This window comes from Bufo bufo, chromosome 8 (genome assembly GCF_905171765.1).
Source record: "Bufo bufo chromosome 8, aBufBuf1.1, whole genome shotgun sequence".
Lineage (NCBI taxonomy): Eukaryota > Metazoa > Chordata > Amphibia > Anura > Bufonidae > Bufo > Bufo bufo.
In genome coordinates, this window is record NC_053396.1 from 22757415 (window position 1) to 22773776 (window position 16362).

Genomic DNA, 16362 nt, shown 5'->3' on the forward strand with positions numbered 1-16362 from the left:
AGAGGGAGCACCAGATTGAGCCGCCAAAATCTGCTCACCCAGGGGAGAGGTCAGGCTAGTGCGAATGGCGGCCAGGATCTGATTCGGAGGTATGACCGAAGTCGGAATCGACTCCTCCCTGGACAGCTCGGAGTACTGCCGTGATAAGGCATCCGCCCTGATGTTCTTGGAACCGGGTAGGTAGGAGACCACGTAATTAAAACGTGACAAGAACAGAGCCCATCTGGCCTGACGTGGTGTCAATCTCTTGGCCTCAGAAAGGTAGGTCAGATTCTTGTGGTCCGTCAGGATGAGAACCGGAACCACCGAACCCTCGAGCAAGTGCCTCCATTCTTTAAGGGCCTGCACGATGGCCAATAACTCCCTGTCACCAATCTGATAGTTGCACTCCGCGGAAGACAGTTTCCGGGAGTAAAACCCACAAGGAAGCAGAGGACCCTCTGGTGTTCTACGCTGAGACAGAAGGGCGCCTACTCCCGTCTCAGACGCGTCCACCTCGAGGACAAAGGGCAACCCAGGGTTGGGATCCGACAGAATCGGAGCCGACACAAAGGCGGACTTTAGGGCCTCAAAAGCTCGGATGGCCTCGAGCGGCCAGACCTGGGAATTACTGCCCTTCCTGGTCAGATCCGTGAGAGGCTTGGCCAGCATGGAAAAGTCCCTGATGAACTTCCGATAATAATTGGCGAAGCCCAAAAAGCGCTGCAGGGAATGAAGACCACTGGGCTGGGGCCACTGTAAGACAGCCGAAACCTTCTCAGGATCCATGGAGAACCCCTCAGCGGAAATGATGTAACCTAAGAAGGTTACCTGGGATCGGTGAAATTCGCATTTCTCAAGCTTACCGAACAGCTTGTTCTCTCGTAACCGTTGCAACACTCGTCTGACATCCAGAATGTGGGCCTCCATGGATTCAGAATATACCAAGATGTCATCCAAATAGACCACCACACACTGCTGCAACAGGTCACGGAAAACATCGTTGATGAATTCCTGAAAGACTGCGGGCGCATTGCACAACCCAAAGGGCATAACCAAGGATTCATAATGACCGGTCCTGGTGTTAAACGCGGTCTTCCACTCATCGCCCGCCTTGATCCTTACCAGGTTATATGCCGCCCTCAGGTCGAGTTTGGTAAAGACCGTGGCCCCTTTAAGGCGATCGAACAGCTCGGAAATCAAAGGTATCGGGTAATTGTTCTTGATCGTGATGCGATTGAGACCCCTGTAATCGATGCAAGGCCTCAACTCACCGCCCTTCTTTTTCACAAAGAAAAATCCAGCCCCTGCCGGGGACGAAGATTTGCGAATGTGTCCGCGTGAAAGCGCCTCCCTCACGTACTCCTCCATGGCCTCATTCTCCGCTACCGACAGTGGATAGACTTTGCCACGAGGAGGAACGGCACCAGATTGTAACTCTATGGCACAATCGTATGGGCGGTGCAGAGGTAGGGCAACCGCGCGCACCTTATCGAATACATCCCGGTACTCCTCGTATTCAGGAGGCAACAGAGAGTCCGAGGAAGTACACAGCAACTTGACAGACCCATGGATGCAACTAGCCCCACACTGCGGTGACCACGAGAGGATCTCGACCGATCTCCAATCGAAAGTCGGATTATGCTTCTGGAGCCAGGGGTACCCCAAGACCACCGAGTAGTGTGGAGACGAAATAACCTGGAGGCAGACCGACTCTCTGTGAACGGCACCAATGGCTATCCCCACTGGAAGGGTCTCATGAGTCACGTGTGGCGGCAGAAGGGGTCTGCCGTCTATCGCCTCATGAGCCAGTGGGGAACCTCGAGCCTGCAGAGGAATGGAATTGGCGGCAGCGAACACACTATCAATGAACAAACCACCAGCACCAGAGTCCACCAACGCCTGGGTCGTCACAGAGCCCCCGACCCAGGAGAGGACAACAGTGATCAGTGGTTTGTCAACACGGGAAACCGGGGACGAGGAGACTCCACCCAAGATCTGCCCCCGACAGGATCTCAGGTACGAGCGTTTTCCCGGACGGTTCGGACATGCCAACCGAAAATGCCCACCGAGACCACAGTACATGCATCGGCCCTCGCGTCTCCGGAGTGCCCTCTCCCCCTCGGACAGGCGAGCAAACCCCAGCTGCATGGGTTCACCCCCAGACAAGTCATCCCCAGGAGGCGAGGGAGGAGAGGGAGGCACGGGTGGGACAGCAAACGTAGGCACCAATCTGTTAGAAGACCTCCGCAGGTTCTCCTTAAAGGAAGGTCTCTCCCTGAGTCTGGTGTCAATCAAAATCAGGAAAGAAATAAGAGACTCGAGCTCAACTGGTAGGTCCTTAGCTGCAACCTCATCCTTCAAGGCATCCGAGAGACCATGAGAGAAAGCAGCGACCAGAGCCTCATTATTCCAGCCCACCTCTGCTGCCAGGGTACGAAACTCAATGGCGTATTCAGCTACGGATCGTGAACCCTGTCTGATGGACATAAGGAGCTTCGCAGCAGAGGCAGCACGAGCCGGCACATCGAATACCTTCCGAAGAGAAGCAACAAAACCGGAAAACTCGGCAACCACCGGATTGTTGTTCTCCCATAAAGGGCTGGCCCAGGCCAAGGCCTTGTCCGAGAGCAGCGAGATCAAGAAGCCCACCTTTGATCTCTCAGTAGGAAAGGCATGTGGCAGCAACTCGAAATAAATGACCACCTGGTTAAGGAAACCTCGGCACTGAGTTGGCTCTCCCCCAAAGCGCTGTGGAAGAGGGGCAGAACCGGTCATACCCCGAAACACCGCAGGCGCAACAACAGGTGTCGGGGTAGACTCTGGCGCAACAACCGGAGCGGCAGTAGGAGCGAGCCCAGGAGCGACAACCGACCCATCGGCAACGGGAGCGAAATGAGCCATGCGTTCAAGCAGGGTTTGCAACGCCACAGCGAACCGACCCAACAGGTGATCCTGCTGATCAAGTCTGGCAACCAGCGTGGGTAGCGAGGATGGCCCTGTACCATCAGAATTCATGGCTTGGTCCTAATGTCACGGAACCATGAACCAGACGTACAACAAGAGATAAGAGAAAATAAGAAGGCTTTATTGAAAATAAAGCTGTAAAGCAAAAGTCCAAACGGATGGTGAAACCGAGCAGAGTCTTTGCGAAGCCAGAGGTCAGGAACCAGAAGGGTAGTCAGACGAAGCCAGGATCAGGAACCAGCAGGGTAGTCAGACGAAGCCAGGATCAGGAACCAGAAGCAGCAGCAGTCTTAGAAGCATGTGAACACAAGAGGACCAAGCAAGGAACTGAAGCCACAGACCTCCTATATATATGAGCTAGGCATCCAGCTCCTCCCAGTGGGAAGGAGGAGCCGCAGGGTGGAAGGCTACAAGAAACCCAGAAACCAAGATGGCCGCCAGCACATGTCAAACGAAGGAGAACAGCAAGAAGGTAAGACCATGACAGGTGGACACTTTTACCGTAGATCAGGGGTGGCCAACTTTACAGACACAAAGAGACAGAAAAAAAAACCCGTATGACTGCCACAAGCTATACATTTACACAAACATGTGTGCACATGACAGTATTACTGCAATTGATTTATCAAACATTTAATAGTGCATTTAAACCACCTTTCCTACCTGTAATGTAGACAGCTTTAGTGAGACTTCTGGCAATTTTTTTTTTTCACAATGTGTTTCAAGATGACACCCCATGCACAGATGACACCCTCATGGTCTGATGACCGCCCATGCTCAGATCACTGCCCTATGCTCAGATGACTGCCGTATGCTCAGATGACCGCCCATGCACAGATGACACCCTCATGCTCAGATGACCACCCATACTCAGATGACCGCCTATGCTCAGATGACTGCCCTATGCTCAGATGACCACCCATGCTCAGATGACTGCCCATGCTCAGATGACTGCCCTATGCTCAGATGACCGCTTATGCTCAGATGACTGCCCTTATGCGCAGATGACCGCCCATGCACAGATGACACCCTCATGCTCAGATGACACCCTCATGCTCAGATGACCACCCATACTCAGATGACCGCCTATGCTCAGATGACTGCCCTATGCTCAGATGACCACCCATGCTCAGATGACTGCCCATGCTCAGATGACTGCCCTATGCTCAGATGACCGCTTATGCTCAGATGACTGCCCTATGCTCAGATCACCGCCCATGCTCAGATGACTGCCCTATGCTCAGATGACTGCCCATGCTCAGATGACTGCCCTATGCTCAGATGACCGCTTATGCTCAGATGACCACCCATGTTCAGATGACACCCCATGCTCAGATGACCCCACCCCACCCCTATTCTAAGATCACGTGTGGGGGGGTGATTTTACATAGGGGAGATGTGAGCATGGGGTGTCTGATTTTTGGTGTCTTATGTGAGCACTGGGAGGCTTATTTTGTGGGTCTGATGAGGATTTGGGGGGTCTTATCTGAGATCATACCACCCCCATGTCAGATAAGACGCCTGTGTAGGAGGCTTATCCTACCTCTGCTGCCACTGCTCTGAGGAATGTGGCGCCCCCTCCACACTGACCTGACGTGCACAGCGTCAGGTCAGAGCGCGGGCCTCCACGTATTAAGGGGGGGTGTACTGCGCCACCAATGACAACCTTTAATACAGATACAGGAGGCGGGTGCCGGCAGAATCACATAGCCGACACCTGGCCTCTATGACGGTGCTGTAATCCCTAGCAGTTAACCCCTCAGGTGCGGCACCTAATGGGTTAAATCCCGCAGATCTCAGCTACCTCTCATAGAGATCGGGTGCGGGCTATATGATTCTGCAGCCAGCACCCGCCTCCTGTATTTGAATAAATGAGTGAGTTAACTTCATTGGTGGCAGTGGCACAGCCCCTCTTTTCCTCTTCCCCTCTATGTTCTCATTGGTGGCAGCAGCACAGGGGGGAGGGGGAACTGCTTCCCTCTCCCCTGTGCTGCTGATATTTCAATACCTGAGACATCCCTAGTACAGGAATAGCTGTCCCGCTCCCCTGTAAGCCGCATATGTAGAGGAGAGCGCGCTCCTCTGCGAGACGCAAATGAAGGTGCGAGCCGCCGGCTGACATTTCTAAGATGGTTAATACTTTTTCTGCAAATTTGATGACCCAAGAGACCGAGAGAGCCATACAGAAAATAAGATTGCGGAATACTCTGGTGCTCACAACATACTCCTTGATGCCAATAATTCACTTTGAAATCCAAGATAGAAGATTTGGAAGATTGATCAAGTCGAAATAACATCAAATTCAAGGGCATACCTGAAACAATTACCCCTGTAGAACCTCTGCCATACAATCAGAAGCTAATGCTACCCCAGATGCATCTCCTAGATCTGTTGACAGGGTCCACAGACTCCCTAAACCCAAATCAATCCCAGACACCAAGCCTAGAGATGTGGTAGCCCGAAAACACTTTTATCTCATAAAATAAAAAGTAATGGCTTTGACTAGAAAGAATCCCTCCCTACCAGAACCTTCTAAGCAAATTGATTTATATACTGACCTCTCACACACTACCATATGTCAGAGGAGATAAGTGCATTCCATTACAGCTCTCCTGCAAGAAAACAAAATACCTTAGAAATTGGCATTTCCCATATTTCCCAATATTTTCCAAAATTAATCTTTCACAGAGATGGAAGCTCACATGTTCTTCATTTAGTGGAATGTGAGTTCAAGCTGTTAAAGCAATGTGAAATTGATATATCTGGAGCGGAGGCTCTTGAAAAGAAGAAAACATCTCCCACAGAATCAGAGAAGTAGGGAGACCTGATTTTACTGTTCTCCTGCATATATGGGTCTGAAATAATAATTATAATAATCTATATTTATATAGTGCAAACCTATTCTGCAGCGTTTTCATGTACAATCAGAGTCATAAATAAGATAGCAACAAATCAACAATTCAGACGAGGAATGAAGGCCCTGCTCGCAAGATCTTACAATCTATGAGGAGATAGGAGTGACACAAGAGGTAACAAGTGCTAGATTTGTACACTTGTCCGGCCATCTTAAGACAATAGAGGAGTAGATATAAGACTGCATGAGCCTTCACCAGACGATATCTGTAGTGCTTCTGAGTGAATATTCGATGATAGATCAGTAGATCAGGTTTAGAAGACTGATGTTGAATGGTGATGAGGTGGACAGTGAATGGAGGAGAGTTAGATAAGGTGATGTAATAGGCTAACTTAGAAAGATATGTTTTTAGGGAGTGCCTCAAACAAATGGATGTTATGAATGAATCTAATTGCTTGGGGTAGGGCATTCCAACTCGGGAGAAGTCTTGTAGACTGGGGTAACAGGTTCAGATTATGGTGGATGTTAGTTTTAAGTCATTAGCTAAACAAAGAGTAGGGGTAGGATGGTAGACGGAGATGAGGGAGAAGATGTAGGCGTGGGGGGGGGGGTTCTGGAAACTAAAAGTGGCCCTGGAAAAAACTTAGAAGTGGCCCCATGTTGCAGGCGGGTCCAAATTGAAAGAAGGCAACATAATTAGATGACAGAAGTAGGAGGGCTGCAATACCATAGGGCATAGCAATATACCTCCTCAGCTGAACCAAATACGACAGAGAAGCAAAAAATACTTCCACCTTTGCCACAGTATTCAACTGTATAGCTGTCCTGAGGACGTCGATACAGTTGAATTCAGGACTGCTACTGGCCAGGTGAGTAGGAGAGAATCATTATGTACCCAGCTTGTAGCCGTGAGGAGGGCTTGGGTGGGTCACCAATTCATTGGCCCACCGGGAAATTTCCCTGTAGGGTTTATGGCCAATCCGCCCCTGGATGTTGGTGGTGAAGCACTGTGAAGAGCTTTGTGGGCGAGGATGAGCAGTTTAAATTGGATTTTATACTGTACGGGCAAACAGTGCAATGACTGGCACAAGGCGGAGGCATCGGAGTAGCGGTTGAACAGAAAGATGAGCCTGACTGCTGTGTTCAGGATTGATTGAAGAGGGGAAAGTTTGGTTAGGGGAAGACCAATTAGTAATGAGTTACAGTAATCCAGACGGTAATGGATTAGGGCAACAATGAGAGTTTTTGTTGTTTCCACAGGAAAAAAAAGGCCAAATTTTAGACATGTTTTTATGGTGCAGACGGCATGAGCGAGCAAAAGATGATCAGTGTCAAACAAAACACCAAGTCAGCGGGTGTGCTGCCTAGGAGTGATGATAGTGCTGCATACCGAGACAGAGATATCAGGGTCAGGTAGGTTAGTAGATGGAGAAGACACAAAAGTTCAGTTTTTGAAAGATTCCATTTCAGATATAGAAAGGACATGATGTTAGAAACGGTGTGCAGGCAGTCACTGGTCTTCTATAGTACAGCAGGGGTGATATCAAGGGAAGAAGTATAAAGTTGGGTGTCATCAGCATAGATATGGGACTGAAAACATAATTTGCTGATAGTCTGTCCCATAGGGGCCATGTAGAGAGAAAAAAGGAGAGGACCTAGGACTGAACCCTGAGGAACCCCAACAGCAAGAAGGAGAGGAGGGAAAGTAGAGACAGAAAATGATACACTGAAAGAGCGGCCAGAGCGATAGGAAGAAAACCAAGAGAGAGCAGTGTCCTTAAGGCCAATAGATTGGAGCATGGTGAGTAGGAGATGGTGGTCTACAGTGTCAAATGCTGCAGAGAGATTGAGGAGACTTAGTAAAGAGTAGTCACAGTTGCATTTAGCTGTCAGGAGGTCACAAAATGGTCTTTCATCGCGTGAAATGATCTTAAGTGTGGACACCTTAATCATGTTTTATGGGAAGCAGATCGTGTCTAAACTCTGCTGACCAGGAGCAATGATTTGGTATTGGGACAAGTGATAGCAGTAGCGATCGCTCATACTATGTTGGTGAATACAGCCCTTCACCTCCATTTTACAAGTAGCTGACTGTTGAGAATAAGCGTTTCCTTAGCTGCCAAGGATGACAACTTGCAATTAGATCTCAATTGCTTTAAGGCTGGTTTAGACTGCACAATGCAGCAGCCGATTGTCAGAAAGGAAATAGATTTTGTTGAATATTGGTCTAGGGTGCTAGGCTTAAACAAGTTGGGATTGTTTGGACAGAGTGGAGGGGGTTGGGTGTTCTTCCCTTTGTACTGATTAATTGTAGATGTGGAAGTGAGTGTTGTATCTGCTCCACGATAACAATCCACTGTTTTGATTTTTACAGACTTGCAAATGGCTACCTATTCAGTTATATCATGAAATGTAAGAGGCCTCAATAACAAAATCAAGCGGACACCTGTGTTTAACTATTTAAAAGGTTATAACCCCATTTTAGTTTTACAGGATACTCACTTGAAGGGGGAAGAATGTAATGGCCTCTCTAATCTGCCTGACCATCAGGCATTATAAAGTACCCCTTATGGGTCACTGTAAAACTTTGTATGTTGAAGTTTGGTTTAGCCGACTCGTTATTATACCTCTAAAAGGGCTGCACCAGTGGCGAGTTGGACTACCTTCGTAGTCATGTCATGCTCAAGTAGTGGACGAGGAGACTTGGACTGCCTACTTGCTACTCTGGTGCAACCCTACTCTTCCACAGCTGCAACATTTGCCTGACTTAGAGTTTTGGCCATGGGACAGGGTGGAGTATCTCACTTAATTATATGAGGGGGATACTCTTTCGATCCTATGATAGTTTGAGGCAGGAATTTAATCTGCTGTGATCTAGTTTTTACAGATATTTTCAGTTTTGAAACATGTGTGGGACCAAGTTTGGTAAAGGGATTGTGACCTTGGAATGCGGACCAGTGGAGACCATAGTGAGGAAGTTTAATGTTATTAAGACGGTCTCCTCTTTTTACAGTGCGATTCTGGCTGTGCAGGAATCTCCGTTGATGAAGGCTTTCGTTAAGTGGATGATGGATATACCGCGACTGCAGTATTCTCAATTGAAAGAACTAGCTTCTACATGGAGGTCTACTGTACTGTACAATACTCTGCCAGTATTGCCGAGATATTCATCACTTTAAGAACTTTAAAAATGGGCCTCCATGAAGTGCATTCTCCCAGAACTAGTTGGTTGGGTCTGGTCTCAGATTTAATCCCTACTAAATATGGGAGGAAACGTGAACATCCTGTAATGTTCTATGCTAGGAAATGTATTCTCCTGAGATGGAAACCCATTAAGACCCAATCAATGACATATGCAGCAAAGGCTGCAAAATTACGTTTTTTGCCCTAAATGGGTGTTTTTTTTATACCAGAATAGCACAGCAGTATGTAAAGGGTGTATCTCACAATGACATATGCAGCAAAGGCTGCAAAATTAAGTTTTTTGCCATAAATGGGTGTTTTTTAAATAACAGAATAGAACAACAGTATCTAAAGGGTGTATCTCACATGTACAGATGCAGACAAGGCTGCAAAATTAAGATTTTTGCCCTAAATGTGTGTTTTTTTAATACCAGAATATGACAGCAGTATATAACGCTTGATTTTCACACGTATAGATGCAGACAAGGCCACAAATTAAGTATTTTGCCCAAAATGGGTGTTTTTTTAATACCACAATAGCACAGCAGTAATCTAAAGCGTGTATCTCACACTGACAGATGCAGACAAGGCCGCAAATTAAGTATTTTGCCCTAAATGGGTGTTTTTTAAAACCCAGAAAATGATAGCTGTATTTCTAGCTTAAATTGCACACTGACTAATGCGGCAGAGGCCCAAGATGGAGGGTATTGCCAAAAATGGGTGTTTTTTCAAAGCCAGGAAATTATTGAAGTATTTCAAGCTTGTTTTAACAATAACAGATGCAGCAAAGATTGCAATATTAAGTACTTTGCCCAAAATTTCTAGCTTAAATTGCACACCGACTAATGCTGCAAAGACACCAGATATAGGATATTGCCAAAAATTGGTGTTTTTTTAATCCAGATTATTATTGCAGTATTTCAAGCTTGGATTTCAATTTCACAAAAACACATATGCAGTGCTGGTGCACTGAGCTTGCATAAAATGGCCGCCCACCTAACTAACAGACGGATAAAAGTTATTTTTTTCTGTCACTGGGCTCAGGGCAGGGTAAAAAGATTGTGCACTGAAACCACACAACTAAATCTATGTAGATCGCTGAGTTCAATTGGAGTTCTGATTAAAGTTTCTTTCCTATTCTCTCCCTCACAGCATCAGCATCCTCTCCCTACACTAGTAACAGCAGAGTGACGTGCAGCACTACGTGACTCCAGCTTATATAGAGGCTGGGTCACATGCTGCACTGGCCAATCACAGCCATGCCATTAGTAGGCATGGCTGTGATGGTTTCTAAGGGCACAGAGTTAAACGCTTGTTGATTGGCTGCTCTGCAGCATTTCAAAAAGCCCCAAGAAATCACCGAACCCGAACCCCAACTTTTACTGAAATGTTCGAATTCGGGTCCGGGGTCCAAAAATCCTAAAGTTCGGTACGAACCCGAACTTTACAGTTTGGGTTCGCTCAACCCTAGCCATCACTCCTGTGGTGGACCTGTCTGTCAGCTTGGGCTTCAATGCCACATCTAGTGTCTTGAGATGCTCCCTTTGGTGTGTGTCACACTCCGTCCTCTTAGAATATGAACTGGGCATAACTTACAAGATACAAGCACACATTTAGGATTTAGGTGCAGATTCTGTGTCTAAATCCGAATCAAATCCACTGACATATATCCCGCATAATAATACGTAACACTCAGAGTTTGGGGACATGACGCACTCCTTATGGACAGCACTGTCACATAAAAAAATGACTATTATTATAAATTGTATCATAATTGTAGATGGGGGAGGTTTTTCTGTAGACAGTTATAATATATGGGGTCCATAATCCTGTTTTATTCAGAAGAAATTCCTGACTCACATCAATAAAGCAGTCAATGAAAATATAGGAATATCATAGATTTATTGATGTACATACATTTTATGCAGGATATCAACATTAGAAATGGTGGCATGTGGAGTCATCGGTGGTTAATAGTAGGTCCAGGCATTGCTTTTGCACTTAGGCCCAGGATGCCTAAATTTTCCCAGTCCTACCTAGAACCAAACCTATAATGAGCTATTTACAAGGACTATCTATGGGGAAGAGAAGCTGGTGAGACATTTGCACTGGGTGCTGGGCCACCGCACATTGGTCAGGGTATTTAGATACAGGCCTACAGCAGAGAACTTTATGGTTTCCCCAGGTGAAGGAAAGCCTAGCTATGTCTATGACCAGGCAGCCAGTATACTCAGCCTACTACAGCCAAACTGAACCCTTCACCCACCAGACCCAAGCAGTCAGAGGCATCCATACATAGTGCTCTGCCATCCATCAAGACTTTTATAAAATCAATTCAAGAATTTGAAAATCCACAAATTGCTGGGACTGTTCCTCCATCTAAACAGGTCTAATCTTCATTTCCACATGCTTGTACGAGTATTATATATCAAATATCAGAACATTTTGGATTTACCGGCCTTCATCCTCACATCTATTGACTTTATTCTATGGAAAACTTCACTATATACAATTAGAGACATACATAGTAGAATGAAAATTATCGTTTTGTCAACAAGGACTGAAACGTTACGACCATACGAGGTTGGCCATGCTGTACTTGGGATGTGACTTTGCATTCATACGAGAGGCAGCTGCATCCTATTAAGTAATTACATCTGCATTGTTTCTTCTGTCTTCATTAGTAATGTCCGTGCAGTAATCCGAATTGTGTGGCTATTACCAATGAAGACCGAGGAAACAATCCAGATGTATGGAAATTAGTTAATGGGAAAACAGCTGCTGCTTAAATGGTCAATCGATATGTGGCCATGCTCGTACCCAATGACTTTTCCTTTACTCACCACACCACTCCCTTTTTATGACCATTAACCCTTTGAGGACCGACCAAGGGACGTATTTGTCCCATGTTTTTAATTGCCTGTATCATCTGATTAAGAACTTAAAATACTTTTTTTTTTGTCAAAATATTAGTTCTTATCAACCAATGGATCTAGCTTTATTTATTGTTCAAATACATTCTTAAAGGGAAAAATATATAATTATTTTTATATTGATGACGGTAATCTTATGGTCCTCAAAGGGTTTTAAGCCAGTTCCTCACTCCCTTATTTGTTCAGTCAAGCAGTAACAAAGGAAATGGGTAGAACCAGGGCTGGACCTCCTCCTTTCCCTATAGCAGCCACAATTAATGTTTAATTCACTTAAAGGGCTTCTCTGCTTTGGATAATTCTAGCTTGTTAGAAAGTTCCTTTGACAGTAAACAAATCACATAGCAGACAACTTGACCAAATTGCATCTCACCTGCAGTTCCTTCCTGATAGGCTCCAAGTAATAATTTATATTTCTCAGATTCATCCAATACTTGGCGAACACTATTTTGCCTTCAAAATCTTGTAGATCAACACGTAATTCCCATGTTCCTGGGGATAGATAAAAACTGAATATTTTAGAAGCTGGAAACTAACATAGCTACAACAACATGGCAATGGGCTTGAAGAGCCTTTCCAAAACTCAACTCATTCCATCAACAAAAAGGGGACCATAGAACACTTTAGTCTCAGAGTAAATATTTATATGCAAACCTCACTGCAGCAAAGATCTGGCATCTTCAGGGAGAGAGATCCCTACAATCAAGCCAGTGCCTGTGTGAACTGACCTGACAAGTACATATCATGTCTGGGAGTGGGAAGGTGGAGATGGAGAAAACTGTTGATCTAACAAGCATTAGGCCAACAGCTATCTTATGTGTATGGCCCATTTTAGTCCTACATAGCCATTATGTGTGGCCTAGAAGAGATGGTAGGGGATCTCAAGAACTTTGGGTAGATGCAGAAACCAAAACTGTAACCTAATCTAGTTCCCATAGTTTCATAAATCAGGGAATATGATGAGCAGTGCCCTCAAATAATGGAGCTCTAGGTCAGCTAGTCCATAACAGGCTAGCAACAGCCAGTTATAGACTCTTCAGCCTTGGATACACAGTAATGGGTCGAGTAACGAGGAGAAAAAAATCTATGAGATGATCTACGGGTTTCTAATTACCTGTTGAAGTTATTTGCTGAATATTGTCATTCCCCAGCCAAAATTCATTTAGCCAACTTCCAAAGCCTTTCTTATAAGCATTCCAAGTGCGGAAGAAGTCTACTGACCCATCCCAACGTCTCTGTATTACCTAAAGGGAAGAAAATACCAGATTATCGAGACATGCCTACTGGTTGTGGCTAAACTAAAGAAATGAATAGTCCTGGTTTGAACAATATAGTCTACAACAATGCTACCTGTCACATATGAGGTAAAGGAGTAAACACCACACCGACAACCAGGGGGGAAGGGAAAAGCCACTAGGCCTCAAAACTAGGGAAGGGAAAGGGTCACCACCTAAAGAACCCTACTCCTGTCTCTGACTCCTAACTGTATGACCACCCCCTGAAGGTAGAGATGCCCATACATAAGAACCTGGAAGCCCTGGAGATCCTGAGGATCCCTAAAGATATTGGCAGGGCTGAGACAACCCATTCCTTTCCAGATGAAGGAACAAGCGTCTCCCTGAGGCCTAGCAACAACAACCAAGGGGAAAAGACAAAATACAAACAAGCGAGACACGTAGCTTCTGTTGTAGAAAAATGAGCAGGAACACAGGGAGAACCACACTCCAGCTTTTTCCAAAATCAAATGAAGCAATCTACCGCATAGTCAGAAGGATGGGGTCAGACTATAAAGGGTAGAAGTGATGACCACTGAACAACAGCTGAGACAAGGAAAGTGGTCATTAACCCTATCAACACTGAATCAAAAGAAATCAAGGAGGCTGTTAGATTCCTCCACGCTCAACCAGTCTCCCTGATCTCCTGACATCAGTCACCTGAGGGAATATGACACTACCACTATCCTAGAAACTACATGAATCATATAGCAAAAACATTTTCTCTGCTCAAAGGCAAATATGGAGATGCAGCCGCTCTAAGCTATGATTAAATTTCATAGGAGAGGATATGGTTGTGATGGATCCACATTTTTCCAATAAATTATCTCCTTGTGACTTCCCGTTCACGTGTTGTATATACTTACAATCCATCCTCCATCATCTGTGTCCATATCACACAGGACTTTCAGGGGACGGCTGCCATTTGGGTATATGGTGTTCCAGTCACTGAGGACTGCCCCCTGATGTTGTATTTCTTTGCAGTTCCTGGCAGCTAGGAGACATATAGAAAAATTATTTTAGTAAACTTTGAGTTAATAGAAGGATAGGGTTCTCCATTTAGGATTGTCACCTATCAGGAGGAGCAGAAAGCAGCTATAAAGAGCATCTCCAGAGGGCCCTGTATGTCTGAGCACACAGACATACCATTGACTTCAAAGGAAATTGTGTAATACTTAATCTCCCCTGTGGTGGTGCTGTAGGAGAACTGAACACTTGCTGTCAAGTTCCCTCACGGATTACAACTGATCACATTGGGTCCGACCATTAGAAGACCTTATTGTCAGGGGATCCTTGGTGGAGTAGCTCTCAGTAGGGGTCCTTTTACGCGGGCAGATAATCAGCCATAACAAATGTAGATTGTCTATGTAGTAAGCTGCGCATTTTCTTCAATTTACATGGTGTAGTTATAATTTATATGTGAGGATGATCGTGAATTCGTCCCCCTATAGTTTGCATAACTGTCAGCAGCACTTCTCCTTCTTAACTGAGGGGATGTGCTGCCGACTAACGATAATGTGATCAACAAGAAACAAGCGTTGTCTCGTTTGTTGATGATTGATGGACATGCTTACACAGGACCATGGTCGGGAACAATCACTTGGACGATCATTGTCCCAGGTAATGGGGTCTAGACACATAACTTACCATAGACTGGCTCAGTCGTCCCTCTATCTCCTTTCTCTCCTGTAAGAAAAAAATATATATAAATGTAAGCGAGTGTAATAAGAGCAGTGGTCATTCCATATCCTCCCACAGCGCTCACATAGTTGGCAGAGCATAAAATGTGCCCGTTGTTTGAAAGATCTGAAAATACAAGATGGAAAGATTTTGACGTCCTGATGTTTTAAGACCTTTATCCTCTTGATACCATGTCCAGGAAATAACTACAATTGCAGCAGCCATGTTAGCAACTAGGGGGGTCATAATTGTGTCACACAGTCACCCAGGCTTCTTAGAAATCTTACTCCCCTACTCTTTCCTTCAGACCTCATGCACACAAAAAAGCCAAGTGCACTGAGCCTGTGCGGAGGCACAAGGAATCTCCACTCACTATATCAGAACATCACCTGCACCACCAGGCTTATTATCGATGGGTTCAACGGCGGATCTTCTGATACCCTGGTGTTGCCAGCTCGACCTTGTCAATGTGAACAATATGTTATTAATCCATAAACTATATGAATTTCTGACTGTGCAATGGCTGCCCTGGAGGAAGTTTGGACTTGGACTTTCTTCTGCCTGACATTTGGAACCCTGACGTGTCTTCTCGTGTTTGGACCTTGGCTTGGAATCGTACCTCCCTTTGGTTTCTGATTTGCCATTGTTTTTGCTCTCCCGGTTTTTACCTTGAATGGGACTGAGCTCCGACTAGGCTTTGTGCAGGGGCGTACATACAGGGGTCGCAGTTGCGACCGGGCCCGGCACTCCAGGGGGCCCGGCCGCCTGTTGACCCCTGGCCCCGCCCTGCAGTAGTACTGTGTGTGCTGCGCCTGCCTGTATAATAACCCGGGCGGCCGGCCCGGGGCCCGCCGCCCAGTGTTGCGTTTCTGCGCTGCAGTGCCAGGCCTACCCTCCCTTGAGTCTCCTCCCCCCGTCAGTCTCTTCCCCGTGCAGGTGCGGCAGTGCGGCGTGCCTTGTCATTTCCTGTTAGGCACCGGACATGACGTTTCCCTTGGCTGCGCAGGCGCACAATGACTCCGAGATGCAGCAGGGAGAAGGGAGCGCGCGAAGAAGCCGGTGCCGACTGTCCGGATTGGAACTAGATAAGATTTGTAAAAAAATATAAATTGGTCACTGAGTTCAGACTCAGAGTGGGGGCTGACTGGGCAATGTTACTGTCTGTATTGCCTTCATATGGTATGGTAAAATACTTCATTGGCCTATCAATGGCTTTTAACTCTGCTATATTTCAAATATATTATTCAACCCCCAATGCTGTAAAGGGTTTTAGGGAATTTAGTGCACATTTGTAATTGTGTTCAGAATGAAATCTTACAAGGACTTTTTAAAGAACCAAATGCAACTAAAATGACATCAATTGTTTTTGTAATACAGTATTAAATGTTTTTTTGTGATTTCTTCATTGACACAATTATTCAACCCCTTAAAGACTACCACTCTTAAGAACAGAGGTTCATTCAAGTGTTTTCGATCAGGTATTGAAAACACCTGT

The 16362-nt window shown here is 45.8% G+C and overlaps 1 protein-coding gene across 1 annotated transcript in view; it reads left to right on the forward strand.

The window, feature by feature from the left end:
- LOC121009269 (ficolin-2-like) overlaps positions 1 to 16362 on the forward strand; it is a 231123-nt gene that overhangs the window by 165828 nt on the left and 48933 nt on the right. The window lies entirely within an intron of this gene.